General features: G+C 37.8%; 1 long non-coding RNA gene across 1 annotated transcript; it reads right to left on the bottom strand.

The window, feature by feature from the left end:
• Positions 1-15005: 15005 nt before the first annotated feature.
• Positions 15006-27736, bottom strand: LOC125619187. The gene is made up of 3 exons (XR_007350699.1): positions 27659-27736; positions 24636-24866; positions 15006-15073 (listed from the first exon to the last, which is right to left on the bottom strand). It is a non-coding gene; the product is annotated as an uncharacterized LOC125619187 (long non-coding RNA).
• Between the last annotated feature and the right edge of the window lie 210 nt (positions 27737-27946).

Genomic DNA, 27946 nt, shown 5'->3' with positions numbered 1-27946 from the left:
AGCTGGGTCAAATGGTGGTTCCATTCCCAGCTTTCCCAGGAATCTCCATACTGCTTTCCAAATTGGCCGCACCAGTTTGGCAGTCCCACCAGCAATGAACAAGAGTACCCTTTTCCCCACATCCTCGCCCAACACTTATTATTTATGTCTGTCTCATAATAGCTGCCATTCTGACTGGAGTATGNCTGTTTGACTGCTGAGTTACTGTTTACTCCTATAAATTTATTTGATGCTTGGAAGGAAAGGTATTAGAAGGGAAGGGAAGAAGTCACTAAAGAGAATGAGAGTAAGCAGGTAGAATTCAAGGAAGGGGGAATAAGGAAATTGAAAAGAAATGAAAAGACAAAAGAAAAAAAAATAGAAAATAAAAAAAGAAAAAAAAATTTTAAAAAAATTAAAATTAAAATAATAAAAACATTTAAAAAAACAACAAAAAAATGAAAATTAAAAAAAAACCCAAATTAAAAAAAAAATTAATAAATGCAGTCTTAGAGTTTGATTAACTTCTCTTCCAGTAGGTGGAGCTGTTCCCACTGGGCCAAGCTTCTCCTCTCAATATGCGGAAACCAATCACTGTGCAGCAGCTCCTCCTCCCAGACTGGGCGGGTCTCCAATCCTGAGTGCCTAGGGCCTTCTCTTGTATCTAGTCACTTCCCCAGTTTTCCTCAAGCCAGGCCCCGCTCACCGGTGACGCTCACCACAATACTGGCTACACGCCAGGTCTGCTGCTCTCGGGAGCCCTATTTTCATGAACGACTGGGCACACTCTCCCTGTTTGCCATTCCCTCAGACCCTAAGTTTGTAGAGCTTGGGGCTGAGAACCCTCGGCGAATTTTGCTTGCCCTCTGGTAGCCACGCCCCCGGTAGCTGGTGCAAGAGACCTCAGTTGTCAGCACTGGTGGGAGCGGTAGCCTGCAGTTCCACGCCACTCCTGATTCCCTCTGTCTGGCTATCGCGCTCATGGGAGAGCTGGGAGGGGCCCTTATGGGAGAGCTGGAAGGGGCCCCTAAGGTTTCCCCACTGTGTGGAGAGGGAAGACTAGGGGGTTACACACCTGTCGCCGCCGGTTTCAATGGAGTTATCTCCTCTGCCGCATTCTGGTGATGTCAGTTCTCTGCCATGGTGGTATCCCATGCAAATGGTGACAGTTCGTTCCCTTTGCCGGGTGACCAATGCAACGGGTGGGTCCTGACTGGCTCTCCCAAGCCCCATTTCAATCCTGTGGCCACTGCCTATGAAGGCTCGGTTGGCATTAACCTCTGTAGGTTCAGAAGGGCTGACCAGTTGTTTCATCGGGATCGTTTAGTGCTGAGTCACAGCAGTTTGTCTGCGAGAAGCAGGCAAACAGGAGCTTGAATTCAGCCAATCCTGGCTCGGTGTGTGTTCTGAGAGGCCCAGACTGTTCGCCCCAGATCCACGTCAGCTCAGCATTGCCTAGTGATCCTGAGCAAACAGCATTTAGACGGTTTACGACTCCCTATGCCCACGCAGCTGAAGAGGTCAGAGACTTGATCTCTCTGCGGCCACCGCCATGTTGGATCCCTAAAAACAAAATTTTGAGCCAAGTGAAAGACCTCCAGCCAAAAACAGAATCAAAGAAATGAATGGAACTCACCTGAGAAGGTTGCCTGCTCTGTACTTGTGGTCTTTTGTCTTTCTTTTCTGGCATGATAAAATCAGATCCATGCCAAGTAGGTCTCCATTCTGCCCAGAATTAGAACTCAGCCTGGCATTACTAAGACTGTGGAGCACAAGAGGGCAAATCCTCATTTCCCACATACCTTTTCTTTAATACAATTATATTCTTTAGGTGTTCCATATTTACTTTGTTTCCTATACAAGACAAAAACAGCAGAAGCCTCACCAGCATATTGAAGGAATTGGAGAGAAAAATTACAAAGTTTCTGGAAATACCAACTAGCATGTTACTAGCTCACAAAATGACTTGAAATTGAATTCCAACCCTCAGTATCACTCCTGGATTCCTTTCTAAGGATTGAATTAGTGAAACTCCAAATCTTTAGAACACTTTTTAAGAACAACATCTAGCATGCTTTTTAATTCATGTTTTAACTTAGGTTAATGTTTGCCAGGTATACAAGAATGTGCACATCCACAAACACATACATTTATTTAAATACACACATGTGCACCTGTGTGGGGGGTTGTACACACACATGCAGCCATGCACACCCCATAAACTACCCCAAACTCTTAAAGTGTAAATTCCAAATTGGAAGGTGATGCAATTATCTATCATCATGAAGAATAAAAAATAAAATACCACTGAGCTCTGCGTAGAAATATATGAGGCTTTGATTAGGATCAGTTTTCCTTGGAATTTATCTTCTGATTTTCACTAGGCAATAAGAGTCTGTGTGAAACTATATTAATTAAATGAATGCAAATATTGATACCTATTTTGTCTGGTGAGAATTAATGTGATTTAGAAAGAAAGTAACTGTCTTTTAGTCCCCAGAGATTCAGAAAGAAAAGCAAAATTTAGGTCAGCTACTTAAAGGAAACAACTCTAGACAGTATCAAGTTTAGGGTGGCATATTTCCAAATCAAGGAATTTAGCAAGCCATTTCTTAATAAATGGGCTCTGCTCACTTCAGTTGCAGATAATTATCCCAGTGGGTAGGAACTGAAAACTCTGTTTCCACCGAGAGAAATGGGGGAAGGAAATTGCCATCCTGGGAAAATCCTGATTATAAAAATTATCTAGATTAAAGCAAATTCTGAACAAAAATTCTTTGAGGGTTCTGGATGACAAAGAGTGCTGAATAGACTGCTTGTTAATAAACTGATGACAGGAACCTAGAACTCTTCTTAGTACAAATATTCATGAAACAGAAAGTAAATTATATACTTAGAATAAAGTGCTGTAAAGTAGAACTATGCAGAGTTGAAATTTATTTCCTCACTAAAATAAAGTGGTATAATAAGAGTTGAGGTTCCTAAACAAGATTTTGCTAACCAGGAAATATAGAAATTACCATTAACATTCTATTTTACAAACTCTAACTAGTATCCTTGAAGAAGATGAAGTTTTTAATGTGTATATGCATCAAAATTGCAGGAAAACTCAGTAGCCAATTACATCAAATTTAGCTTAACAGAATGTAGTTTACCATGCAAATCTCTTAGTTTCATTTTTCATAGTTTTTATTTTTACTTTCTCCAGTCTGAAACCATTAGAGTCCATGATAAGGATCAATGCAGGAATCCATACTGGGATCTTTTTATAGTTAACCAAAAAGGAGGTACAGCTATGTTGAGTCACTTTAGAAACAGTTCAGGATTGCCTGTTCTATTTTTATTCCAGCTCATTTTTCTCATTGTGCATTTTTACATAGCAAGCCCTGGGACTGGGGATAAAGTTCTTGGTCATTTTTCTGCCTCACAAACAGATTCTTTATGTCTCCTTCAGTTGACAGTTCATTATCACTAACAGTGGTGGTTTATGCCTGAATTAATGATAAGAAAACTCCGTCTTAAATATATGAGCCAGTCATTATCTCCACTTAATTGTTTTGTTTGAAGAAAAGTCATAATCAAAGGATTCCATTCATCCAAACCAACCAAGTCTGTCTTCTTTATAATTCTACATTGGTTCTCAAAATAAGTACAAAGACACAAGAACTCTATTGCATATTTTAGTCATTTAATAGGATATATTGTTATAAAGGAATTGTGTTTTTCATTAAAGTACATGAAAATTATACAACTAAATTATATGGTTCTATTATTTGAAACAGTAGACCTTTAAAGAGATGACATCATAAAACAACAAACATTGCCCTAAAATGGGATGCCCTAGTTTAATTTTTAAAATTGTTTCATGTAAGATTACGGCCATGAACCTTAAAATTTTCTACCCCAGATTTACTGCATTTTCTAAATGAGTAATTGAATTGGAGGATGTGTGAGGTCCTCTCCAGTGCTATAATGCTGTGATTCTAGTCTCACTTATTTGAGTAATGTTTCCATTATTAATGTTCAAGTGTTGTACAATTCCCCCTTTTAGTTGAATTTGGAGAATCTCCTGCCCCTAGCAAAACACCATGGTCTTTCCTTCCCTTGGCACATCTTCTCTTCCTTGGCTGCTCAGAGTGGTTGTTTCTTCGATTGGTTTGAAACTGATTGGTTTTGAAACGGTCTCTTGCCCTGTGTTAGCTCCAGTGGGAGCCCATGAGTTGGGAGGTTAGTAGCAAGATGGCACCTGGGCAGGTTGTTGGACTGGGTTCTGAAGAGTTATCTGCTTTGTCCCCTGTTCCCCACCTCCCTAATCTAAGTGCCGTGAGGTAGGGACCATACATAGCTTGTGTGAGTTAGAAAAATGAGGGCAAATGTGAAAATTGATGAGATAATGTGACAGTTCCTGGCACCATGTTATACTGTGAGATCTCATCAAACATGAACTGAATCTAGATCAGACATCAGTGTCACTGACAGAGCACTCAAACTATGAGCATTGCTTACAGGCAAGGACTGTGCGCATTTGTTAAATTCCTGTACTTCAGTTGCTACCCATGAGTGATGTTAGAGTTCACAGGGATTTGCAACAAGGGTCCCATAAAGCAATAATCTGTTTCCCAGGGAGACTCAAACAGAGACTGATCTCCTTATTGGGATTTGTTGACAGAAAGTATGCAGTAAACAGTAGCTGAACAATCACCTTGTTTAAGGTCATCCGCTACCCAAGTCAGCTGTTAGTATTAAAAAATGTGTGAAGATTTTCCATTTCAGAGTTTGTGAGGGAGAAAAAAAAACATGCTTCTGAAACAGGTGAAGAAAATGTGCTAATAGATTGTTTCTCTCCTTTAGAGAGTAAAGGTCAATTAGCATCTATCTATTGGAGGAGGCAGAGTTCTGGACAAGAGCCAAAAGAATGGGCTGAGGCTAGGATTGGTGTTTATCAATTTTAGTGATATTCTGGTCAAAAATCAATAAATATAAGCTCCAAATTAGAATTTTGAGCTTTGGCCTGTTGATCCCATGCCTCAATATTTTAATTTTATTTCATGTCTTAAGGGACACAATGATAAAGCAGATGGTGCAGCAGCTTGGACAATTGAACCCTTGATGTTGAAATGAGAATGTATTCTTCTACATAAAGAGGGCATGGATGAGGCTAGGCAAAGCCGAGGCCTTGGAAGCTGAAGAGCATTGCATTAGTTTTCTATGGCTTCTATAACACATTGCAACAAACTTGGAGGTGAAAGAAACACAAATTATTATTTACATTCCGGATGTCGAAAGTCCAGTGGGAGTTTCACTGGACTAAAATCAAGGTTTTGGCAGCACTCATACCTTCTAAAGATTCTAGGGGAAAATCTGTTTCCCCCCCCCGCCCCCCCCTGTTTCTTAAAGCTGCCATTTTCCTTGGCTTGTGTCCCTTTCCCATCTGCAAGGCCAGCAAAAGTCAATCAAATCTTTCTTTTATCCCATCACTCTGAAACTGGCTTTTCTGACACTGGCTTTTCTGACACTCTTTCACTTATAAGGACTCTTGTGGCTACATTGGGTCTTCCTGTATGTCCCTGAGTAGTCACCTTGCTTTAATGTCAGCTGATTAGCAACCCTAAGTCCCTATTGCCATAAAAGATAACATAGTCACATATTCCGAAGAGTAGGACATGGACATCTTTTAGGCAGGCACATTATTACGCCTACCTGTGTGCTGTGAAGGTGAGAAAGAACTTGGAAGGGCAGTGCATTGTGCCAGGGCTTTTAATATATGAACTTGTTTCTAGGAAGTCACTAGATTAAAATTGTCCCTGAAGATGAAGTCTGAATAGCAAAAGATAGGAGAGTGTAAATAGCCACCAGACTGTAAGAGAGTTGTTCCTTGGAGAGAAGATAATATTTCATTTCCAATAGTTCACATCCTTCAATACAATGATTTCAGTTTAGAAATCCAGTCTAAATGCAATGGGGATAAAGATTTGTGAATGAATATCTTCAGTAGGATACCACTGAAAATAAGCAAGAATTCCAACGATAGAAAGGCTGTGAAACATAACCCAGTACTATCCATATGGTTGCATTTTATAGAGCCATAAAATGTCACTTTTGAAAAAGAAATTTTACTCCCAACTCTTACTGAATCCATTTTAACTCTCCTCCAAGTTGCTCTCTGTTTTTGTTTTTTCTACCTTTCATCAACTCAAAAAAACTGAGTAATTACTAAACGCTTTGGTAGCTGATCAAATTTACTAGCAAACATTCCAGACCAGGTTTCTACAGAGCTTAAACACACACACACACAGAGAGAGAGAGAGAGAGAGAGAGAGAGAGAGAGAGACCAGACACTATACAAGATACTTTAAGTCTGACCAGGTTTTTGAAACAGGTAGTGTAAGATGCTTAAGGAGTAAACCAACAGAAATCTGTCTGCCTGGGAGTCTTTCAAAACATTGAGACCTCAACCTCTGGGCTGAGCCTAACTACCCTATCCTTATCAGGGCTTACAGGCAGGTGATAAAATGTCAGAGCTTGTGTTTTGGAATCCAAAATTATCCTAAGGAATCTTTTGGCACTCTAGTCTGCATTTCATCATTTGACTCTTGCTTGATCCTTTTCTTTTTAATTTTTCACCTGAAAATAAATGTTATCTTGTAGTATTTTACATAGCTTATAGACCATCTTAAAGTCTTTCTGAAACAAGATGGAATACATCAATTAAAATTTGAAAATACTAAGAACCACACCCAAGAGATAAGTATGCATCAGCAAATGGGCTGTAAGCATATTTTCTCTATTTCTTTTCCTGTTGCTTCTAGTTCCATCTGCTCCCGAAGCAGAAGGGCATCCAGTTCTCTTGGGGTGTGAAAAATTGGGAGGGTCAGTGCATAGCACTAGGGTTTTAAAAAATAATCTAGTTATATAGATTATCGTAGTCTTCTCTAATCCCTTAACTTCTCCATGGATTTGTTTAAGGAATGGAAATGTATACCTACCTTCCTCTTCTACAGAATAACAGAGATTAGAGGTACATATCTTTCTTATGTACTTCAGAGAATCTCTAGATAAAATAGCACTTTTTTTTTCACTTCATTGGTTAGGAAAAGCAGACACTTTCATAGGATCACTGGGTGAAACACTTTCCATGAGCCCCAGTATCTGCTGCAGCTGCACAATCCTGAGGGTTGTTTTGAAATAATCTATAGGTTCCATCATTATTTACCCTTTTATATGGGGGATACTACACCTGAAAAACTTCTACTGAAATGTAAAAATGCTTACACCAGATACTATTGAGTTAAAAGAAAGAAGTAAAAGCCATAATAAACCCAACTTTTAGCAGGGACATCTCTGGCTAAAATATTCTCAAATTTAATTTGTGGAATTTTTTTTCACTATTTTTCCTTACTGAATACAGCAATCTAGACCAAGATCTTCAAACTTTAGATTTTCCCCAAAGTATTCATTCATAAAACAAAACATTAGAGAAGAAGGAAGAAGTTGCAAAATTCAGAACATTCCTGGGGAAATTCAGACTATTTTATCAAGAGCAATAGAAAATAATTGAAATACTTTACTTACACTCTTATATGTACTTTGGGAAAATTACCATCAATGCATGAGCAGATCTACTGTGGGGGACCAAGATGAGACAATATAGGAGGTTAATGAGATATAATGCTAGACTATGGTGGTGGCTTTGATGACAGTGGTAGTGGTCATAGAGGTGGATAGGAATGGGCCGAACCAATATACTAAGACAACCACATTGGAAGAGGCTTATGGTGAACTGGAGATGAGGGATGAAACAGAGGGAGATGTCTAGGGTGATTGCCAAGTTTCTGCTTGGTACTTTCATAAATTTTCTGCAAATGCACTCAAAAACCCATCAAGGGGCTCCAGAAAGTAAAGGTTTTATAATTAATGGACCCACCATTTTGGGAGCAGAGTAAGAATTCTAAATGATTTTGGTTGATGATTGTAAAGATACACAATAAAATTTCAATTATTCTGTGTATGTATATTTATATATGCATATATACATATGTGTGTATATATATATACATATTTAGAAAAAAATAGAATTATAAAAACATGTTGGTAACAGTTGACAGAAAGTATTGAGATTTTTGAGTAAATATATGTTTATATTTACTTATATTTTCATGTATTAACCAGAATTTGTATATTGCATAAAAATTATTCTTAGAATTAGAAAACTGCAACAAATATACAAAACAAAATAACTTCTCCATGGCCATCTGTTTACTTTTTTTTTTTTTGTACTGGGGATTGAACTCAGGAGATTTACCACAGCCACATCCCCATCCCTTTTCATTTTTTTAAATTTTGAGATAGAGTCTTGCTAAGTTGCTTAGGGCATAACCTAAATTGCTGAGACTGGCTTTGAACTTCAGATCTTCCTGCCTCAGCTTCCCAAACCATAGGGATTACAGGTGTGTATGATTATGCCCAACCCATCTTTCTACATTCCTGTAATTCATCTCATGATGATTCCAAAATATCAGCACTTGTCAAAAATTTCATAGTTATTGTAAAATTTATCAAAGATATAAAGCTTCAATGTTATTGATGCTAAATTACCACAAATTTATCATCTTAAGCAATTATAGTTCTAGAGGTTAGCAATATAATGCAGGTCTCACTGGGTATTTGCAAGGCTTTATTCCTTTCTGAAAGTTCTGGAGAATCTATTTCCTGTCTCTAAGTTCCAGAGGCCATACACATTTCTTGCCTCTTGGCCCCCTTCTTGCATCTTCAAAACCAGTCACATCACATCTGTCTGACTTTTTCCTCCACTGTCAACTCTTTCTGATGCAGCCATAAAAGCTTCTACATTTAAGGGTTCATGTGATTAAACTGGCCCCCCCCACACAAACCAGGACAAACTTCTCATCCCAACGTCTTTTATCTTGAACACTTCTGTAATGTCCCTTTTTCCACGGAAGGTAAAATATTCACTGATTCTGGAAACTGGAACATGGACATCTTTAGGGGACCATTATTCTTCCTGTCACACCTTTGAAGGTATAAACTTTTACTAACATATTTCTTGGCCTAATAGTGTCTCAGGTGCTCTATAATTATTTAATTCAGGACTTGAAAAAGACATGTAAGTTAAATAGCACTGCATGAAGTGAAGAGATTTCTTCTACTCCTAACTGCCAACTCCCAGCTGATATCTATATTTCTCTTTCTGGGTATATTAACTGGTTCTGGTCTTTATTTTTTGAGAATGACTCTTTCTACTAACTATCTTTGGTAATTTAAGAATTCAAGCTTCATGGCTTTGGGGTATTTCAATTTTGAATCTTTCTGAATTAAAAAGTAACATCAAATAATGCAAGAAGTGTCAGGGAAGTCTGAGACCCAAATGTCCAGTGTCCCCCCGGCCCCCGCGGGCCCCAAAAGAACTTTTCCTGCCAAAAATTAAATTTAAATATTTATTAAAAATCAATATTTCCTGAATAGAAAATTGGAAGTTCATCTGAGGTTGTTGTCAACATCTGTCTGGGAAATTGCACAGGGAGACTGAAAGGGCTTCCAGCAAAGGGTCTCTCCTGTGTAATAAATGGGCTCAAATGAACCTTTCAGAGGTAGAGAACTGGGTCATTAAAAATTACTTCTTCCTGTAGGATCTTATTTTTGATCTAATTGCAATCATTTAATTGGCATGCTAATGGACAAAGGTGTTGCCAGAGTCCGTCTTTGCTATATCTTTTTGTCACAGGGCAGATGCCTTTTTAATTGGCCACAAAATTTGCCAGCATCCCCTTTATAGTCTTGATGGTACTTCTAAATAAAATTTTAAAAAATCTACTACAAAACAAAAACAAAAAAATTACCTCTTTTCTTTTCTTTCTCATTTTTAAAATAGCGTAAACATTTTACATTATCCAACATAATATACACCATCTAAAAGCCAGATTTTTAATGAGGTAGCTGGCTTATTCTCATACACAATCAGAGTATGAGGAAAGCTTGCTGACAACCTAGCATTTGAACTTGATGGTTAATTCTTTCAGGAAAGCTATTGCAGTACTGTATGGAGAACCATCTACCCGTTTAATGAGTCAAGCAGAGAAGATCAGATTTTCTAGTCTCTGAATAATATTAGAGACATTTCCTATTGAGTGCTCTCTTCAGGGATATATCTTGTTTAATCTCCTTGAAAATCCTTGATTTACAATGAAAACGGTGGCATCTTCTTCCTCCATCTCTTTCTCAAAATGATTCCCCATGCAGATGTTATCTTCTGAAAGGCAGCTGTTTCCAGAAGCCCAAGAATCAAATTCTTGTGTCATATAGAGAAATGAGAAGAACTGGAAGAGTGCCAATCACAAAACTTTTTCCTTTTCCTCATGCTTTACCACATCAGATGCTGTTTTAATTCTGACTTAGACCCTGATAAATAAGTTCCAATTAAAGACAGATGATCACTTCCCTTATATCATACCAGACTTCTTTTATTCATAACCAGGCAGACTGAATTTAAAATACTGAAATGTAACAGGTGATATGCAAAATTCTACTTTCAAAACAACAACAAAAAATAGGTTTTATATGTATAATTTTCCGTGTTCTACCGATGTCTTAGGCCTTCTCTTCTTGCCATTTCCCACATTGTGATAAATGGTTACATCATATTTTTCATTGACAAAACCTCAAATCTAGGAGCCATCTATTATACCTCTATTTTCCCCACTTTCCAAATCAAATTCATCAGCAAGTCCTTTTGTCTGTACTAAACTTATATCCCAAATTCATCCTGTTTTAGAAACAATAGAAACAATGAGAAATGGAATCATTAAAAAACTCAGTCATATAGATGAATCTATGACCAGTGTGATTCTGCAATCTGCACAATTAGAAAAATGAGAAATTATACCCCAATGATTTAAATGTATGAATTGCCAAGATCATTGTAATGTCATGTGTAGCTAATAAAAAAAATAAAATTAATTAAATGTTGAGGATGATGGTACCAAAAGATGTCCCTGATAGCCTTGGGAATAAAGCATCTCAAAATAATAAAAGTCATGTGATGATAGCGATCCATCAGGAAGGTAGTTCCAATGATCTTAATGAGTAGCATGCTCAGAATGACAACCACTATAAACTGGCCCACAGAAAGGAGTGGAACACGGAGCTGCTAGAAGAAAAATATGTGGTAGCCAAAAAAGTTTGTTTAATTTTCATGTTCAAAAGGAAAGGAAAGTGGAAGATTAGGAAGTCTAAGGCATTCAACTACAATGAAAAGTCAGGATCCATTGCCTAGATTTTTGCATTTAGCCCAAATTCTTAGACCCAGAACCCAACTCAGACAGTTTAGTAACTAGCAGTATGTACTTGGGTGCATAACAGGGCTTAATGCCATCATTAGAGATTTAAAGAATTTGCTGGGTGGTGTTACACATTATACATACCTTTAATTCATCATCTTAACATATATTTAAAAAAAAAACTACTTGGAAGACAACAATGAATTCTCTAAAATTTGTCCTTCATGCTCACACCTTCAATTGCCAGTTGTAAAATCTTCAGTAGAGAAGACTAATATGATTTTAGGTGACTGGCATATAACCTAGTATATGGCAAATGATATCTGTTTCATTCCAATCAGAAGGGAGGAGCGAAAGCAATTTGCATTCAAGATTTACATTTTACACTTACAGTCTTACCTTTGTCTGTGCTAACTCTCTTGCTGTCTGAATAATATAGTTTAAGGGACTTATACTCTTTGAACATTGCTTTAGTCGATTTTTCTACAGAAATAATAGAGTAACAAAGACTGAGTAATTCATAAAGATTTAAAATTTATTCCCTCACAGTTGTAGAGGCTGTGAAGTCTAAGATCAAGGCACTGGTATCTAATGATGGGTTTCTGCTTTTTTTTTTCTCAGCTGCCAGAAGATAGAAGGACAAAAGGGAGATGAACATGTTGTCCCCACTTGTCAGAAGACTCTAAGAGGGCTATCCCACTTCTGCAAGACCTTTTATAGATGCATAAATCCTAATGCCACGTAAACCTCCCATTAGGCCCTACTTCCAAAACAGTTGCATTGTGGATTAAGTTTCCAGCATGTAAACTTTGGGGCGGGGTACCTTCAGACCCTAGAAGACTTCCAACAGAATATTGCTTTCATTCATATATCTATGGCATCATATTAATCAAACTGGATGAGCAGGAAGTGGCAATAATGTTGAAGGTCTCAGTAAGACAAAGGTGCTCCAGCCAGTGGGAAATAAACCTTACAAACATTCAGAGCCCTTTCACATCAGTAAACTTTTAAAGGGCAGAGTAGTCAGAGACCTACTAGGATATTATCACTCAAACTAAAAGGCAAATTATTGCATTTCAAAATTTTCATAATTGATAAAGAAGCACAATGCCTATTCAGCTTCTTTGGGCTCTGGAACCAGCAAATTTTACTCTTAGGAATATTGTTCTGGCTACTTTTGAGTGACACAGATGGCTGCCAGCTTTAGGTCGAGGCCAGAAAAGGCTTTTGATGTAGGTCTTGGCTGTGGTGTAAGCAGTCCTACTTTTTGGCCAATACAACCTGGCAGACCCAATGGCATTAGAGATATCTGTAGTGGGAGATGATGTTTGGCATATACTACAAAATTTACTAGCAATATAATAATATAGAACCCTGAAATGCAAGAGGAAAGCTGTGCCAGGGTTTCACAATCTTAAAAATAGCTTCTGACATGCTATTAGTCTTTGGGGAGGCCAAGCAACTAATGGTTCAAACGACCATGGAGCCAGATTGACCACTGGGAACTGGGTTTTCTCAAATCCACTAAGTCAAAAGTTTGAGTACAACAGAAATTCATAAGATGGAAAATATACATTGAAAACTGGCCTAAATAAGCCCAGAGGACAGAAATAAGCTTTACATACAGGTATTTATAATTCTTATGACATCTACCTTCAATCACTACTGTGTCCCTTATCTCACATCCATGGCAGCACAAGAGTCTTTTATAAAAAAAATTAATTCCTATAAAACTGGCTAATGAATGGGTTGGCTAGGTATGTTGGTAAAAGCCAAAACTGAGTTGCTATTGTACTATACGTGCTGAAAGATAGTAATAGAAGGAAACCTTCCCATTGGATAAGACTTCAAGTAGTGAATTTGATGACCCATTTCTGCAGGTAGAAAAGTTTATACTAACTTATTGAGAGCAATGAGTGGCTTGGCTAGTTAATCTGAAGATCAGATCAACAAAAAATCATGACAAGAAAGCCTGAGTATCCTGTGAAAGCAAATACAAAGTATGAATGGTACATCAATGTCAACACTTTAGTGGATAAAGGGAAGCTGTACATGAGACACAAAGACACAAAGATCTTTCTAGTTGCTGCCATTACCAGAAAAAAAAATGCTGAGTCGATAAACTACCATCCCAAGAGGAGCCCAACTAGTCCTTTATTGACAGGTTCATTACATTAAAGTGCTTTCATTCTTATGGAGTCACTGGAAGGGTCAGAATTTCATCTAGAGCAAAACTGACACACATTCTTTGAACATGGTATGCATGATAAAATGGGCTCATTTAGTTAACATATCAGAAGATTTGAAGTTTGATTCACTGAAGTAGAATCTTTTACAACCCAGCATCTATCTAAGGATACACTACTTTACAGTAAAAGATGTGTGTGTGGAAATGTAGAAATGGGCATAGGACTCTGATGGCCACTCATCATATCACATATAATAGCCCTCAGAAACTGTCTCATGATAGAGAAATCAAGTGGTCCTTTGAAGGCACAGCTGAGATGCCATCTGGACTATGATACCCCATGATGCCCAACTACCAGAACACTTTTTTTTTTCTCCCAATAATTCTAGGCTCTGGGACTGTAGAGTTTTTTTTTAAAAAAAAAAACTTCCACCAGGGGACAAAGGGAGTCATTAAAGAGTCAAATTTTAAGGAATGTCTGCCAACTTGTTAGTTCAGGTTCCCGATGCCAAGAGACAAGCCAGGAAGAGTTAACATCTGTAAGGGCTAATGCACTCTAATCATAAGGAGGAGATGGGTTTGCTGTTCCACAGTAGGCGTGTGAATCCAGATGATCCACTAGGGCATCTCTTGTGCTCCCCTGCCCAATTCAATCAACAAATGGACAATTTCAGTAAACATGGCCCAAGAAGATATGGTAACTATGACCTTCAACATTCAGTGATGAAGGTTCAATTTGCCTTAACAAAAAAATCTACCTAAACCAACAGAGGTGCTGATAGTATGGAGACTCTAAAATAGTTAATAGAGGAGAATTAAAATGAGTACAAACTACATCTCTGAGATGAGTTTCAGTAGAAGGAGTCTCTGATTTGTGCCACCAAACCTTTTTATTTCCCCAGGAAATAGAACAAAACCCAATCCTGGAGGATTTTGGCTTGTACCAACACACTTAGCCAAGCATTCACAAGCCACAACCCATCCCCTGTTCCCTAATGGGATGGGCATTTCATAGGACACAAGTGGATATTAGTGGCATAATAAATGGACTATGATGACAGCTGTTGGGTGCCACCCAGATCCCCCAAGACACTCCTTCCACAGCTGCCAGGGGTGTTGTCAGCCAAGAGAACAGATTGAAAATTGACCTCAGCTGAAGCTGTTGGCATCATGTAAGCTTCTGCCTCCTCCCCAGGAGCAGGCCTCATAGATGATTGGTTGATGTAAGGGTACAAAGGCTCAATCTCCTTGCCTCAATTGGGTCAATTCAGAAGGGCCATCAGAGCTCTTGGGCTCCCTGTGCAGTAGACTGATACTTCTGTTGCACCTGCATGCATGTTGACATTTCCTTTGTGTACCTCTGCTTTCCTCAGTTCCGCACTGTTGCTGCTCCTTGGAGCACTCCCCACGCCACTCTTCACAAGTGAAACTGGGTTGGGATCTGGTTTCCAAGGACAACCAACCTGAGAGAAACACCCATTGCATCATTATTTGCCACATACTCAAAAAATCAGAGGTAACAAAAGCACATGATCTGTACTTAGAACACCATGATTTTGGCAATGTTCTAGGCCTTGTGTTTAAGAGTGTCTGACCAAGTGGAGTGAAGTATCTAGAAAAAAACATCAAAGGAACATAGTCCAGGAATTCAGATTTTTAAACAGTACATTAGACTTAGGTAGATTGTGAGAGCTGCCATTAGATCATTGAAACACTTACATATAATAGAAGGATTAGGGATTTTTAAATGTTATTCCATAATATGGGTTTAAGATAAATGAGTAAAAATTACAGAGAAGTTTTCAACTTAATACTAAAAGAAACAATACCTAATAATTAAAATCTTTGCAAAAAGATAATGAACTACTCAGAGAATGAGTTCCCTAATATTAAAATGATGTCTGTCATAGTACATTCAGGATCCTATAACAAAAGTATCATAAATTAGCTTATAAACCATAGAAATGTGTTACTTATGGTTCTGAAGCCTGGGAAGGCTAAAATCAAGTGTCCAGGGAGGACCAGTGTCTAGGGAGGACTGGCTTTTAATGATGGCATCTTCTGGCTGTCTTTCTTACATGTGGAAGGGTCAAGGCAGCTCTCTGGTGTCTATAGTAGGGGCACCCAAGAGTACCTAATCACCTACGAAAAACCCTACCTTCCAATGTCATCATCTTGGGGATGGGATTGCAACACACAAATCTGGGGGCAGGGAACATGATCACACCATGGCTATACACAAGGAGAAGCTGCATCATTATTTTGTGAGTGTTGTCAGTACCATAACCTGAGTGAACTATAAGGTATATATCAGTTCTCTATTACTCTACATCAGTTTATCACAAAATTGACAACTTTAAACAACACAAATTTGTGATATCACCATTTCTATGGGTTGGGAGTATGGATGTGTATAGCTGGGTCTTACCAGGTTAACATCAAGAAGCCAGCCAGGTCTGGAGCCTGATGCCTGGAGCCCTCTTCCATGCTCACTCAGGTTGGAGGGGGGCAAGCTGCACTGTTCTTTGCAACTCCTCAACTGACCCTTATTCTTGATGGCAAGGGGTCATTCCAAATTAATAGAGGATATTCTCAGTCTCTTATCACATGGCCTTTAGCAAGCTCTCTGATTTTTTTTTTTTTTTGACTCAATATGTCTTTCAGTAAAGTTCAGGAGTTTTCAAGTGTCAACTGGATTAGGTCAGTCCTATCCAGATAAGTGGATTTGTAACATTATCACAGGAGTGATAACCCCTCCTATTCACAGGTTTAGACATACACCGTGACAGTATATTATACAAGAATGTGTGCCAGAGGACAGGATTCTACCTACCACAAAATGTTTCCATCTCTACATTTCTGCAATTCAGGTCCCAATGACCATCAATTGAAGACCACTAAATTAAATGTCTCCTGAGTTATCAAAGTTTGCCTCCTGGGGCTGATTTGGTTTATAAAAATTTGGGATTATATAACCCAAATCAGCCCCAGGAGTGGCTGAGAAGAGACCATCTTCAGGTCAGTAATGCTTCAGAGCTTCCTGTGGAGGCTGGAGTGGGGTCTACATGCTTGGAGCATGCTCACAGCACTCACTCCAGCCTCCCGCGACACCTCAGAAGCCTTATGGATCTAATGTAAGCTGGAAACTCCAGAGTGTCTGAGTCCCAAAAAGAACAGTTGGTAAACAGCCAGGACAGTGTCTGCCACTAGGAGATATACATTTCTGGGAATAGACCAGAATTTTTCAATGAGGAAACAAGATGAGTTTCCAATTCTTCTCTTTCTATTCTTTCTCTGTTTTTAGCTCTTCATCTAGAGACTAAAAGGTTAATATTTTGTGCAGAATTATAATAGTGGCTCAACTGAGACCCCTTTCTGAAGGAAGGAGGGAAGAATTACCCGGGCAGGAGTTTAGAGATGAAAAAGCCATACACTCCAAGAATCTGGCTACAAATGTCTCCAGGCCCTGAAGGAGGTGATGCAGGGATGATTATCTGTCACCCACAATGGGCCAGCCTAATCTGCTCTCATTGTATGTGACTGCTGCCTCCTGTGACCAAACCCCTCCAAATCAGACTGAAAAGAACTCATTTGGCTTCACGAAGGTGAGAAACTGGGAGAAACACTGGCTCTCCTGACATTTTGGCTTCCAGTTCCTGGATCCTTGGCCCTGAGAGAGCTGAGCCAAGCAAATAGATCTTTATCTTTGCTCAGTGAGCTGCTCATCTCATGAGCAGAAACCAAGCATCCTTTCAATGAAGGTGTACTATTGGGCAGACCCGAAACAATGAGCCATGCTTTGTATAGAGAGTCTAAGGACATGGACCCTCTGTGTAAAATTACGACCAGTGAACACTGCTCTATACTAATATTCAAACAGAATCAAAGCACGTTATTTTCTAGGATAAATTGTTAACGTATTTGAGCTAAACTTTTAAATTTTACTTCTAAACTTATAGCAACAGAATTTGAAATGTACTCCATCTCCACTTCTTGTTTACTCTGTGGACATGATGTTTGTATATATTAGTCTGCATACATGTGATTGTTCTGATAACAGATAATTATGGAGAATATAGAAAAACTTGGAAAAAAGTTATTGATATTTTCCATATTCAAAGATTACCATGATTAATGCTTTGCATTATGCCCATCACATCTTTGATAAATTTCGTATGTATCAAGTATAGTGTTTGGTAGATTGAAATTTAATATTAAAAAATACTTTGTATAGTGGGCACAATGGCATATGCCTATAATCCCAGTGGCTCAGGAGGCTGGGGCAGGAGGATCCAAGTTCAAGGTCAGTCTCAGCAACTTAGTGAGACCTTTTCTCAAAATAAAAACTTAAAAAAGGGCTGGGGATGTGGCTCAGTGATAAAGCACCCCTGGGTTCATAAACTCCCCAAACCTCAGGCTTATACTCTTGTTATTACTGTTAGACTTTAGCATTGAGCCTCTTTGCAGAACCCCATTTCCAATGAATTTGCCAATATCTGATAGTCAGTAAAGGGCCATGTCAGTCCCTCTGGTTTAGGATTAGACCAAAATGCCTGTTCCTCATCTCCCAAATCCCTCACACATTTTTTGAGATCTAGAGATAAAAGAAATTCAAGGTTTGGAAATTCAAGGGAAGTCTGCCAAGCAGATATCATAATTATTATATTTTTCTTTGGTCAAAATACAAAATCCTCTGGCAGAATGGTGAAGTAGTGCTCTCCCATACAGACAGTTCTTTCCACAAAGAGAGAGAAAAATCCTCTGTATCCTTATCCCCCAAAGATGATCAGTACATACCATTTTTATGAGCATTTTCTAGATCAGCTTTTTGAAGATTCACTTTTCATGATGACAGAGTATCCCATTGTTTGGATGTACTACACTCCTACTCTATGAAAATATTAATTTCCCCACTTTTGTCTTTATGTATAAGGCTATGCTAAATATCCATGCATGTTATTCTTTTAATGTTTTATTCATCACTTCAAAAGACTATTTAACAAAAAGAGAAAGAGAAGAAAATTAAAGCATACCATTACAAAAAAAAATATCAATGAATCACAAAGGAAGATAGCCAAGAGAAGAATAAAGAACAAAGTAACTAAAATTAGTTGGAAAATAATTTGCAAAATGGCGATAGTAAGTCCTTACCTATCAATAAGGATAGTTATTGAGTTATACTCTCCAAAAGATATAGAATGGGTGGACGGGTAAATAAAAACAAGGTCCAACAACAAATTGCCTGCAAAAGACCCAAAGCTTCCTTGGAGTAGGCTGTAAGTGAAAGGCTAGATGCAAATATTCTGTGGAAATAGTAACCAAATGAGAACAGGGATAGCTATACATAGACAAAATAGACTTTTAGTTAACTCTATCACAATAAACAAAAATATTACTATATAATGGTAAAAGGATCAGATTTTCAAGAGGAGATAACACACACACACACTCTCTCTCTCTCACACACACACACATACAACATTGAAGCACTAAATATATAATATATTAACAGGACTAAAGGGATAAATAGATAGCAATATAATGATAGTAGGAGTCCCATTTTCAAAAATGAATGGATAATTCTTATAGAAAATCAATAAGGAAACAGTGGATTTTGTTAACACTACAGATCAAGTGAACCCAACAGACATACATAGAACATTCTCTCCAACAGAGCAGAATATAGTACATTTTTCTCAAGTGCACATGGAACATTCTCCATTATAGATCATCTGTAAGACTGAAATCAGATCAAATAGCTTTTGGGCCACAATGTTATAAAATTAGAAGTTAATGACAGGAAGGATTTTGAAAAATTCACAAATATGTACAAGTTATACAACATGCACCTGAGCAACATATGTGTCAAAGAAGAAATCAAAAGGGAAATCAAAAAGTATCTGAGTCAAATGAAAATGAAATTACAACATGCCAAAACTCATGGCATGCAACAAATTTTATCCTAAGAGGGAAGTTTGCAGTGATAAATGTCAACATGAAGAGAAAAGGAAAAATCTTAAATAGCAACCTACTTTATGTTCAGGGAATCAAGAGAAAGAAGGATGGATTATGCCCAAAGTCAGCAGAAGAAAAGGGGTAACTATCCAATATATAAGGAACTCACATAACATCCGGGGGAGAGAGGAGAGAGAGAGAGAGAGAGAGAGAGAAGGAGAAAATGTATGGGGGAAGAAAGAAGGAGATAGGGAGGAAGAAAGGATGGGGAGGACTGATTAAAAATCAGCAAAAGCAAATAAGAGGAATTGGTTCTGGTCTTCTATTAAGCAGAAGGGTGATTATAGTAAAAAAAATGTTGTATCATATAATTCAAAATTGCAAAGAAGTGATAAATGTTAGAGATGACAAATCACCTGAATATTCTGACTTGATTAGTACATTATGTATAAATGTACTGAAAGATCACACTGTACCCCATAAAGATGTACAATACAATCAATAAACTAAAGGCAAATGTTCTAAATAGACATATCTCAGAAGACAAAAAATGGCCAAAAGGTACACTTATTTAATGAAGTTCTTAGCTTCACTAATCATTAGGGAAATGCAAATCAAAACCACACAATATCACCTACAATATCACCTTACATGGTTTAGGATGACCGTCTTCAAAAGGACAAGAGATGGCTAGGTTGTGAAGAAGAAGGGGTTCTGTATACTCTTGGTGGAAATTTAAGTTGGGATAGTCATATGGAAGGTGGTATAGAAGCTCCTCAAAATATTAAAAATTTTAAACTACCATACCATCCAACAATCCCTTATCTTCGTCTATATCCAGAGGAAATGCAATCAGTATCTCAAAAAGATATCTGTATCCCTATGTTTACAAAAGCAGTATTAGTAGCCAACCTAACTATACATGGATGAGTGAATGGATAAGGAAATTGTGGTATACACACAAAATGTATATTATTCAGTCAAAGACAAGAAGGAAAATATGCATATTTAACAACACATGAACAACAAATGAGAACAGGGATAGCTATCCATAGACAAAATAGACTTTTGGTTAATTCTATCACAGTAAACAAAAAGATTACTATATAATGGTAAAGGGATCAGTTTTTCAAGAGAAGATAACACACACACACACACACACACACACAACATTGAAACTGAAAGGAAAGTGACTGCAACACTTGGAGCAACCAGGAGAGCTTTATTGCAGCAGTACAACAGAAGAGAAAAGAGAGAAAGAGAGAGAGAAAGAGAGAGAGAGGGGAAAGAGAGCGCAAGAGCCAGAGAGACACAGCAAGAGAACAAAAGAGAGAGGGACCCAGCAGGAGGGAGTTTTTATAGCCCAAATCTAATGGGGCCTCTGGGTCTGCAAGCTGCCTTGTTGGCACAAGGCAGGGTTAAGTGTTCAGCCTTGAGTGAGGGTTGAGTGTTCAGCCTTGAGCGGGGGTTGAGTGTTCAGTTTTGACGCAAACAGGTGATAAAGGACCAGACAGAGGGGGCCATCCTGCAGCTAACATTTGTTCAGCCGGCCCTGCAGATAACATAGTTCAGCCTGTTCTGCACCTAACAGAAGCACTAAACAAAATACATTAGAAACAGAAAGAAAGACAAAAGACTGCATAATCACACTTACATATGTGGAATCTAAACAAGTCAAACTGTCACAGAGAAAGTAGAATGGTGGTTGCGAGGGCTGGCATACAGGGTAAACAAAAACCTATTGGTTGAAACTTTAAAATTTTTGATTATAATATGAATAAGTTCTGAGACTCTCATATAAATCTATAATACACAGTCTGGGAGGTATTGCTCAGTTGATAGAATTCTTGCCTTGCATGCATAAGGCCTTGGGTTCAATCACCAGGACCTCCCCCGCCACGCACACACACAAAAGCTGTAATATATGCAGAGTACATGTATTATTATGTGTTTCTATAATTAATAAAACTCCGTTGCTTACTTGAAACTTGATAAGAGAGCAGACATTATGTGTACTTCATACATACACAGTGGTAACCATGGTGATGATGGATACGTTAATTAATTTGATAATAGTAATCATGACACAATGAACCTAGATATCATCATATTGTATACCCTGAATGTTGATTAAATTTAAGGTATACAATATGGTTATATGATTCGTTGTGTAATGATTATCCAATTTTTTGTCAATTAAATGTTTTATTTTAAAATTAAAGAAAAAATGTTTATCCTAACATTTAAAGACTAAATACAAAATAGATGGGCCAAACTCAAAGGAGAGAGTTTTTTTTTGACAGTGCACAACAGGTACAAAGAGGTTTGAGAGAAATCTAGAAAGTAGAAGCAGCAGAAACTGGGAGAAGACAGGGCTGGTTCTGAGACAGCAAGGCCGCCCTCTGCTGGACACTTCTCCCTATCACCACGGACAGGCCGCTGCCTGTGCTCTTTGCCCCTCCTCCCAGTTCACCCCTCAGGCTTATCTCTCTGGTAAAACAGTCAAAACATATTCAAACTGTGGTGTAAATATCAACCCAGGGAATAACTCTGGAACTAAATTTGCCTATTTTAAATATGTGGGTTAATCATATTCCCAAAAGCCTAGTGTCAGCACCAAATTATCTGCCAGGGATATTAGGAGAGGAGAGCAAAGGGAGAGATGGTTTCTTAAGTAGATACAGCCAAACACTGAAAACAACAAATACATTACTATACATAACTACTGTTATGACCCTTCCATAACCGACTCCACAGATGAAATTTCCTTGAAATAAGCAACCCTTCCTACATCCTGTCTTCCTCCAGCTCCAATCTGTTGTCCACAGGGCTATAGGGTCCTGTCTAGAAATACTGTAGTATGTGTTTATATAAAAATACTGTACCCCAAAGATAATGAAAGGGGGCTTCCTTAAAAAGCAACAACAGGTAGTAGGAATAGAGCTGAACTGAAATTGGGCCACTTTGGCTTCTAATTTTGATATTGTCTATAATTAAGTCTAACGATTTAACCAAGTTAAAAAAATCTAAGCCTCAATTTACTTGTTTATAAATAAGCAGTTTGAGCAACATAATTTCTTTTTTAAAAAATTTGTTCTTTTTGGATATATATGACAGTATATTTTGACATATAAATACATGGAGTATATCTTATTCTAATTAGGATCCCTTTCTTGTGGTTATACATTATATGGAGACTCATGTACTTTCTAAAGACCTTTCAGTTCTATTCTTCTGTGTGTCTGATTCATGACAGTGAAGGTTCTTTCAACACTGTGATTCATGAAGCCTTGCCTTTCATTTTTTATTTTATGAAGTTCTTTCTTTAAACTCTTCAATTAAAAAGTCACTTATTGGAAATATCCACAAATAGTATGGGGAGAAAATGCATTAAAAATAAGCTATTCATTTGTATTTCCTGAGACATAGATTCAAATTTTAAATTGAACATTTGTTTTGTTCATTTAAATAGAAGACAAATACAGCTCAAGAAGATACTTCTGACTAAGCAAGGGCAGACAAAGGAACCCTACTGAGAAAGTTGCCTGGAGGGTGGGGGGAAGCAAACATTTCTTAAAACCCAGTGGTTCTCAATCAAGGGCAATTTTACCCCCAGAAGATTTCTGGAGACATCTTTGGTTGTCACAATCAGAGAGGCCAGGGATGTTGCTGAGCATATGCCAATGCACAAGACAGCCCCATACAACAAAGAATTATCCTGCCCCAAAATGTCAATAGTACTGGTATTGAAAAACCCTGCTATAACCTTCTCATGTTCCCTAATCATATTACACCACGTTTGAAATGCCCAGCTTGACGATGAGACCAATAGCCTCATTCAGTTAATTTATTTCATTCTCTTCTTTTCAGTTTTGCCAAGAGATAAGCCATCTTCTTAGATGAAATTCTATGAAGATCTTAGGTAAAAATGTATTTGTTTTTATGCATGCAGGCATTTATTCCTGTATTCTGAGTTAAAATCTAGCAACTCAGTTATTTTGTGTTTTACATATTGCATTTCATATCCTGATTTCTAAATTATTTTCCAATCAGTACCAAAAAAAAAAAAAAAAAAAAAACGTTAAAATTAGTTATGGTCACTTTGAGAAAGACCAAAATCCAGAAAGCTAGTCAGATTTTCAAGCATTCCCGAGCTCTAGCAAATCAGGAGGTATTGATGGAGAGCCATGCTGTGGTTTCAAGTGCTCCATTCCAAACTAGTTGTGTCACTGTGCCTGTAGACTTTTGTGAAAGAAATCAGCCTGCTCTGTATTTCAAATAGTCACTGAGTAACTGACATTTACAAAGGAGAAATTGATTATTCAAAGATGGAGAAGTAGTCTCTAAAAGCTCTGAAATGAATACAGAAGAAGATATTAACCAAAGATCAGATTCCTGATATTCTACATTCCTACTTTCAGGCCTCTTTCTTTGTTAATTATAATTTGGAGACTGATACGTCCACCCTCAGTTATCCCTTTCCTATCTGTAGGTGTCGCTCTGAAATACAGTGGAATCTATTCATCTCTTCACTTTTGAATATGCTCTAGTCTACGGTTGGTTTGACCATTAATATACAGCAGAAATGATGTCCAGTTGGAGTCTATTCTTTAGTCTACTAGTTTCTGCTTTCTCCCATATGCTAAAGGGAAGCCCAAGCAGCTGCATGGACAGGTCCAAATGAAGAAGAACCAAGACCTATAGCCAACAGGCCCAACTGAGCTACCAGCTGACAGCAGCAATAAAATTTTTAATAAAAGTGATCTGTTAGCATTGCTTGGGTTACCCCAGTTGATATCACATAGAACAGAGACAAACTAACCACATGTACTTCTGCCCAAATTAAAATTCCATTGTTAATTAAATTGTAATTGACAAATTACAAACTCGAGTAAATAACTGTTCTGATTTTAAACCACTTAATTTTCAGGTAGGTTTTATACCCCAATAGACTACCAGAATGTACATCAAAGTCTCAATAAAAAAGCGTTTCCTGGAAACAGCTTGTTAAAACCATATAAAGAAATTCCAGGGATGGGGTATAGCTCAGTGGAAGAGCACTTGCTTGCTGGCATGTACAAGGCTCTGGGTTTAATCCCTAACACACACACCACCACCAATCTCATTTGTATTAATGCCAAATATCTCATGAGGTATTATCTTTCTTATATATTATATTATTTGGGAGTGTCGATATGGCAATATATAAACAATGCTACCTGCGTTACCGTTGGTGAGATATGTACATGGCTTTTGCTGCAGTATATGTAGTTTTCAGCATGTTTTTATGGCAACAATCTTCCACACCCAGCAGTAGGTCCTCTCTGTGATGGCACAGCCGAAGAAGGAGACGACATTGCATGAAGTTAGAAGACCTCACTGTTTTAGGGTCAGTCATCACCACTTTCCTGACTCCTCCATTCAACAAACTAATGATACAGGTTTGTATTCTGTGGAAATGCAGAGAAAGTTAGAATGAGCACCATGCAAATTCACCCAAATTCCTCTTTGTAGTAGGGAATCATGCTACTTGTTATTACATGCTCACCAATAGTTTACATTTTAAGTATTACTTAAGGAGTCTATATTAGAGAGAGATCACCAAGAAATATTGAAAATATATCTTTGTCTTGCTGTGTAAGAATATCCAGAACATTCATAATTTTTCAATTCTAGTTGATTGTTATGATGCCTGTTAAGGTGTAATTCACTCTGATAAAGACTGACTTTATCAGGAACTACAATCATATCCAATGGCTACATTTCTCTCTAATTTTTACAATTCCAATATCATATCAGGAGACCAGGAGTCATGGACTATAGTTCCATATAGCTGCATCTAAATCTCATACAATTTTAGAAAAGATAAAACAATCCATGAGAATATTTAGAGCAGACTTTTAATGTAAATGTGTAAGTTGCATTTATTTTTTGAATCACCATATCTTGCATGTGGCAGGCATAAGCAAAACTAAAAAATAAGTCTCTTGTATCAGGGAAACACATGCTTTTCGCTTTCTAGCTGCAATAGCTGGAACCACAGAAGTATTGAGCAGCAGCTATTTCTGTTGATTTCTCTCTGGCCTCTGTGTGACCTGGTAGTTATTTGAACAGAAGAAAATGGAAAGTTTCAATTCCACCCCACTCAAGGAAGGCACTCACAGTGAATGTAACTAGACTTTTATTTCAGGGACAAGAACTTGATGTTTCATAAAACTTTGTGACATGTGGATACTACAAGAGTTAGAGTAGTTTGAAGAGAAAGTTATTACTTCTAAGGTAGCTGAGAGAGAGGTCAGCAGAATTGATCATCGGAGTAGTTTGGCCAAGGAACCTGAAAATGTCCACTGAACCAATCAACTTGGAACTGAAATGGTGCAGTTTATTTGAGGATACCTGATTCCAAAGGAATCAATCTCATTTTACGTGGATTTGCTTAATAATGCCTTCAACAGATCAGTTACAGACATAAACTGAGGTACACTTAAAAATTCATAAATTGGGTGGGTTTTCAAAGTCCCCTTTGGAAATAAATCATCATATCAATAATAATAATATATGATAAACATTTAAGAAATATAACTGTTCACCACTTGACCCCAGCAGTTATGCCAGGACAGTATGGACCTGTGCATTTACATCTCTATGGGTATTTTGTCAGCAAGCCAATTGTTGCTTATGTTTTCATTTTGTTTTGTTTTGTTTTTATTTTAGTAAGAGCAAATTTTTAAGAGTACAATACAGCATTCTTAACTGTAAGCCAATTGCTCATGTTTCTATCCAGTTTTCTTATATTGTAACGAGCAGAAAATTTTTGTCTCATAAAATCAGGAAAAACACCTCTTCTTTGGTTACATTTGGTATACACTCTCCTGGGACAAGACCATAAACACAATTGATAGTAAACAGGTGTGGGATAATTGTGATGTCAATAAAAGGGTTCACTTGGTAAATGAACTAGCACTACCTGAGCAATGGAGTGCACCCATAACACTCATGAGAGCATGGACTCTGAGCTGGGTTTACAGCCTAGCTTCACCCCCTCAGGAGCTGTGTACCCTCATGCAGCTGTAGTTCTCTGGACCATTGTATCTTTGTCTCCATAAAGGTGGTAACAACTTATCAGGTTGTTTTGATGACTCAAGGAGAAAATGAATGTGTGAAGACTATTAACATAAATATTTATAACCTTTCCCCTTCTGCCCCATCAAGGATAGTGTATGAATAATTGCAGCTTAGGTTTTCTGCAATAGCAAACCACTTTCAACTCTCACACAACTCCTCCTTGCTAAATTCTCTGCAAATACCTCTCTGAGGAGCTGTTCTCCATTTTGGTCCAGCATTTCAGCCTCTTTTGATCTCCATCACAATGCATGCCTACAGACCCCCTGGCAGGAGAATAGGGGCTGGAGAATCAAGCACCAATGGTTGATATTTCTGCCCACAACCAACCCATGTCTCTTTTGCTTTCATTGTATTAATCAACCAATGGCATTCAGCAAATAACTTTGAGGGTTTTGGGGTAGTGTAATATTCTGTGTAGTTGGAAAGGGAGGAGAAACAGATTTCAGTGAGCATTAGTAATATCTACTACGTTAATTTTTACTCCATTATGGCTCCTGGGGTTACTAAGGTACTATACATGTGAAATGGAAAACTAGGGAGCTAGTTGAAAGAATATTCTCTGAACATGAAAGCAATTTTTTATCCTTATAAAAGAAAGAAAGGTACTTTTGCCTGCCCTTTCCAGTAAGAGTACAATAAATTATAACAGATGTAAATGATAAATGGGCAGATAGGGAGAGAGGAGACTCTGAACTTCTAAAATCATAAACATCTATGTGTTTTTGATAGACACATACATATACTTATGTTCATCTATCTAATGTATACATGTATGTAAACACATGGATCCACATATATTACTCAAACAAACATGAGTTTCATTTTCTGATTATTTGTGTGTCTGCTTTCACTCTTTGGCCTTGTCCTCATAAATCATAGGCATCTGGAGCCACTTGGTGTGAAACAAAACAAAGCTGTGCAGCATTCATGGTGACCAGCATTGTTATGATAAACACAGTGGCTTAAAAGAAAACAGAGCAATAGTTAGAGGTCAGCTTAAGTTAATGTCACCCCCCACACCACCCCCCCAGCTTATTTGTCAAAGAGAACATGCAATGTCTGGTTTGGTCCATATGAGACCTTCTTTGAAGACAGGAAGTACTGTTTTCCAACGTACCAGCATATTTTTTATGGGCACTGACTGATTTATACCGGGAATCCAGCGTAGCATACAAACACTGGAAAGTGCACCTAGAGAAAAATCACACAACATAAGCTCAGTCCAATTATTGGTTTTTTGAACCTGTAGGCAAATTGCAGCCTGTCATTCCCACACAATTGAGATGGGAATCTCAGTTTGAGTAAATAAGAATTTTATGCTTTTACAATACAAGTTAGAAATGTGACAGAATTGTTACAAGATCCATGTTTAAGGGCAGGGACTCTTAAATTCAAGAGAAATAGA

The sequence above is a fragment of the Marmota marmota genome, unplaced genomic scaffold (assembly GCF_001458135.2).
Source record: "Marmota marmota marmota unplaced genomic scaffold, marMar, whole genome shotgun sequence".
NCBI lineage: Eukaryota > Metazoa > Chordata > Mammalia > Rodentia > Sciuridae > Marmota > Marmota marmota.
This window is presented reverse-complemented; position numbering and strand designations above follow the sequence as displayed.